At 38.1% G+C, this 5717-nt stretch overlaps 1 non-coding gene across 1 annotated transcript; it reads right to left on the reverse strand.

The window, feature by feature from the left end:
• Positions 1-548: 548 nt before the first annotated feature.
• On the reverse strand, positions 549-758 carry LOC129402723 (small nucleolar RNA U3). The gene has a single exon (XR_008628783.1). It is a non-coding gene; the product is annotated as a small nucleolar RNA U3 (small nucleolar RNA).
• Between the last annotated feature and the right edge of the window lie 4959 nt (positions 759-5717).

Genomic DNA, 5717 nt, shown 5'->3' on the forward strand with positions numbered 1-5717 from the left:
CCCCTGACCTTGAAAGAGCCTCCAATTGTTGGGAAAGACGAGTAATGAGAGGCTGCTAAAATCTCAGGGATGGGAGGAATAGAGACGTTACTGGTGCCCTCTTGAGTAAATTGATGAACAACAGGATGACAGTGATGACAGTGACAGTGATACAGTGATAGGATCCAAGTGTGCAGCATTATAAATCAGCATTTGTATATATTGCATTATGTTCACCACAAAACAACCCTCGTTTTCATCTTTTATTATACAATTGACCCCTTTGACCCATTTTTGTTACTGCCTTTCTTCTTCTCCTCTGGTTACCACTCTTTCCCACTTAAAGTCAAAGTGTTTGTTTTCTAGAATACCTTTTTAAAGTAGGGCTTATTCATCCTAATTTATCGAGTATGAAAAATGAGGCAGGATCTGAGTAGTTCTATTTCAAGACCTACTTTTGTGTTACCAGTCTAGGAGTTTGACTGAGGTTTCTGTTCTCACATGCACCAAAATTAGGATGTATTAAAATAGAGGTTTATTATTATGAATTAGTCTTTTTTAATCATGAAACCACTCAGACTGCACTCTCTCTCCCTCTTCCAGAAGAAGAGAACAATCATCATCGGTTAAAGGTAGTTGCAAAAGCAATCCTAGAACCAACTTCCTTCTCAGGAGAGGGATGCCCTGGCTCCTCCTCCTCGTGGTTTTGGGTGCTCTACATGATCAGAGAAATCTCTATAGTAAGGAAGTATAGAAATGATCCCTGAACATATGGCCTATGCATAAGTCTTAATCCTAAAATCATAGATGGGAATGGTTCTTTTATAATTAGTATCACTATCACTGTCATCCTGTTGCTCATCGATTTGCTTGAGCAGGCACCAGTAACATCTCCATTGTGAGACTTGTTGTTACTGCTTTTGGCATATCGAATACACCACAGGTAGTTTGCCAGGCTCTGCCATGTGGGCGAGGTACTCTTGGTAGCTTGCTGGGCTCTCCAAGAGGGATGGAGGAACTGAACCCAGGTTGGCCGTGTGCAAGACAAATGCCCTACCCACTGGGCTATTGCTCCCACCTAGTTTAAGCATATTTGTGATTTTTAAAGATGCTTAAACTGTACTCTTTTTCACTAGTCAGGTGTTCTCAGGCAAATTAATTCCTATCTCTTAGACCCTACTTCTTTAACTATTAAATAGTGGTAATAGTTCACCTTTAGATTTGAAGATTTCAAGAGACCATATCTGTGAAAATACCCCGATATCAAGTAAAATGAAATGAACAAAGATGAGAGTCAAATTGACTAGATTGAATAGAGCTGTTAGAAAGATAACTGGGGACATAGAGCACATGAGTATCACCGTGTCCCCCCCTCCCCTCCCTACCTAGGTGTGGGTCTCCTGTGCCTGAACAACATAGAGTCTGGTCACTAAGTTAGCAAAGTTGTACTACAAACTGAGCGTCTCCAGTAGTGTCCCCTTGAGTCCTGAGCCCTGTAATAAAAAGAAGAAATACATACATAAGACATGGTCCATGCTGTAATACAAAAGAACAGACAGAAATATACTTAATTTATGACTTTCACTCAATAACAATTCTAAAAGGTCCCCATGCTGTAACTTAAGTAAATATAATTCGATACAGGAAAAGGAAGAGGCATTTGATAAAGCACATAAGGCATCAAATTAGGGGTTTGACTAATTCAGATCCTGAGAGAAATTTGTATTTGGGTTTCAACCTTCTGCAACCTCTCAGATATCAGAAGCCTGGAATCAGCGTTGAGCCACTTAGCTATAGATTGGACATGAGTGGAACAATAGCACAGCAGGTAGGACGTTTGCCTTGCATGTGGCTGACCTGGGTTCGAGTCCTCCGTCCCTCTCAGAGGGCCCGGCAAGCTACCGAGAGTATCCCACCCACACGACAGAGCCTAGCAAGCTACCCGTGATGTATTCGATATGCCAAAAACAGTAACAAGTCTCACAATGGAGACATTACTGGTGCCCCTCGAGCAAATAAATAAATAGGTACGTAAATAAATAAACAAAATGCTGGAATCTGTCTAGGAGTTCCCCAAGAAGTTAAAATCTTGAAAATATCTCTGCAAAATAGGAACAGTCACATCCATGCTTCCTCTAGCATTTTTTCATTATTTTTCTGCTCTGATATAAACTCCCTGTCCCCAAGACAGGACATCTCGAGGCTTGTGAGGTTTCCTCGATCCTCCATTCACAACTCTTCATTCTATTTCCCTTCAGTTTAATCACTTTCATTATTTCCTTTTTATTTTTATTACCATCAAAAATCAACTATCATAAACATCTACAGTCCAAGACACAGGGCAATTGAACATGCCACAAAGGGAAATATTTATATGCATGAGGAGGAATCTTAACAAATCACCTTTGATTAAGTGTATAATTAATTATCAGCAGATGTTGGATTTGTACACCTGTGTTATAGGCCTAGGGCATGTCAAAATGTCTCACATGAAAAAATATTAAGAAGCCACTGCCTAGGGCAGGTGAAACTGTTTATTTGTTTTCTTTTTAATCACCATGAGATAAAGTATTACAAAATTGTTCATTATTGCATTTCAGTCATACAATGGTCCAATACCCATCCCTTCACCAGTGAAATTTTTCAGCATCAGTGTCCCCCCAGTGTCCCGGCTTTCCCTCCCACCCCTTCAAACCACCCTCACCCCAGTCTGCCTCTATGGCAGATACCTCTCTTTCTCTGTCTCTTTCTCTGTCTCTCTCTCTCTTCTCTCTCTCTTTCTCTCTCTCTCTCTCTTTCTCCTATTTTATTTGTATTTTTAACTTTCCCAGAGACTTCTAATGAACATCCAAGAGCAAGAGCAAAATACAAGCTCATTCATATCCCTTTACCAACAAGGAAACAGATGCAAGTATGCCATTTGATAAGGTCATAACACTTCCTTTTTATAGATGTCAGTTAGAGGATGCCCAGTTATGCTTGAGAGCCATGCATGAGGTGCCAGGGATTGAATCAGGACTTTGACCATGTTGGGCATGTACTTTACTACTTGAGCCAAACCTTCAAGCCTCCAACTCATATCATTTATTAAGCGGCAAAATCAGGACACATTCTAATTATTTAACTAAAAATCTCTTCCCACTATCTGTGGCAAAAGAGTTCCTGGCACATTATTGCTATTTCCAGAGCATTTGCTGAGCATATTTTAAAGTTTGCTTGGCTGAAGAATCAAATCATTCTCACCGATCAGCTTCTGCAGGTGTCAAGAACTCAAACTCTCACTACATTGTGAAGCAAGTCTAGCAATATTTGTCCATCTGGGTCCAATAGAATATACCAATTTTCCATGCCTGAGGTTCAAATGGAGAGTAAGATGACCAGAGACTAATTGTGAGTTACAAACAAGAATATTTTCAGTCACTCTGATTTGCATTTCCAATTACTCTATTTTCTGGTATACTACACCAGCATTTTGATTAATGTTACTTTCTTGGCTGGTTCTTCAGTTGCAACAACACACAGATTTCTGTCTACATGTACTATTAACTGTCATCTGAGCTTCCCACTCAAAGCAGCTGATAATTACACATTTTGGAAGCTGAGTGTCACAACTAATTAACTTGACAAGCTTAGGATGATTGGGTAGAAATGAAGGCTTTACAAACCTATTTTGTGGTATCCCAGTGTAAATAGAGAGGTGATTAAGTGCAAGAACCACAAAAAAAACAAAACTGGCTTAAACCCAGGCATAGCAGGACTGAATAGAAAGATTTTGAGCTTTGGAGCCAAAGAGGTCAAAGTTCAAATCCCTGCTCTATTACTCACTAGTTGAAAGGTGTTACCCTGGGCATTTATATGTTCTACTCATTTAAATGTCTATGAAGCTAATTTGTAAATATCAGTTTGTTTTGAAGAAAATACTAAAACTTGTATATTTAACAGACCAATTTAAGAAATGGAACTGACCGATAATTTCCAAAGTTGCAAAACTTCACTTCCTTTCTCCCCACGGAACTGCAAACTTCTCTTCATCATCCTCTTCATTTCCTCTATTGTCTCACTTACCTGTATATGGATTTCTCTAGCTACCCTAAAGTAAAATGTTCCTATTAAATCTTTCATAAGACAAAATTATATAAAGTAAAGCAATAATTACAATTAATTTACATTAAAAATGAGCATTCCAGGAAGCAAAAAAAACACAATACTATACAACACGTAAAACCTATAAGAGAAAATAAAACTTAAAATAACACATACAATGAAAGCTAGAATGCTGTGGTGCATGGTACATACACAATTTATAGAGAGTAACTCCAGGCTGCACACTGCTCCTGGAATGGCTATTGTAAAATAAATACTTTTCACCTTTTCTTCTAAAAATGAAAATCTTTTCTGAGTCTATTTCAGTTGGGGAAATGCAGGTACTAAAAGTACCTGCTTTTAAAAGTAGGTTATTAAAAGTCATGACAAACCAAAACGTTCCCAAAATGGGATTCCCATACATGTATACATGTGTTTAAATATATTGATTTTTTTTTACTGAAATCTAGATCATATTACACATGCAACTTCTGGGCTTTACTTATTCATTTGTTCTACACAATGTCTAGAATTAGTTCATAGTAACATATATGGCTAGGACAATTCATTGTCATTATTACACAGCGCTTCACTGATTGAATAGAAATAATGGAGGTAACTATTCTACCAGTAATGACCAAATGAGATGCCTGGAATAGAATTCTATTACAATGGACATTTCGGTAGAATTTTGTCCAGTGTATCACAATCGATTTTTCTAAAGCGGAATCAGCAACCTGCAGCTGAAGAGCTAAACCCACTCTACTCTCAGTTTTAGTAAATTTACTAAGGCTTTATTGGAAAATAACCACTATTTGACATCTGAGCTGTGGCTTCTTTCCACTGATCCAATAAAAGACTCCATGTGCTCTATTGAATGATCCTTTTCTCTAGTCCCCATCCCGAAATTCTGTGTTCTTCCACTCAGAAAGGACTAGATTATTTTTTTCTTTTTGCTTAATGGCCCGTGGGATGTCTCAGTGGTCAAAAGTATCTCACCACAAGCATGAGTCTATAAATTCAATCATTGTTGTCACCCATTGACACAGAACATGGTCTTAATGGTTCTGTTGTCCATAATCCCCCTGGGTGCAATGGAGTGTGTGAGTGTGAGTTCTACAATCAAGCATGTAACCCTCGGTCATTGCAACAATGGCAAGAAGGAAAAGAAAGGTGGGAAATGAATAAATCAGGAGTGCTATTAAAAAATGCATGAATGCAGTATTCACATATTCTGAATGTAAAGGGAAATCATTGTGTTTATCCTAGGTATAATCCTTTAGGTCTGACCAATAGAAATAAAAGTTAAAAATGCTATTTGAAATGAAATAGGGTTGTTCTTTTTAACTTTCTACCTTCTGCTTCCTATGCTTCTTAATTATGTAGAGAAATTCTTTCATAGTAATACTGCCGTCTCTTGTTCCTGGAGCAATTCAGTCTATAAAAAATAAAGGGAAAAAAAGCATGTTCTTTAAGAAACTTTGTGGGCTAGTCTGACCAAATATGTTACTAGGACAAAAATGCCAAAAATTTTACTTTGTCTGAGAATCTGGAAGGAATGTGCTGTCTCCATCTTTACACAAGATTCCAATCCTATGTCTTGGAGCCTCACTGGGCAGCTCTGGAAGTATCTTCATCTTAAAGCCTGTTATTTG

This window comes from Sorex araneus, chromosome 2, assembly GCF_027595985.1.
Source record: "Sorex araneus isolate mSorAra2 chromosome 2, mSorAra2.pri, whole genome shotgun sequence".
In the NCBI taxonomy this organism is placed as follows: Eukaryota; Metazoa; Chordata; class Mammalia; order Eulipotyphla; family Soricidae; genus Sorex; species Sorex araneus.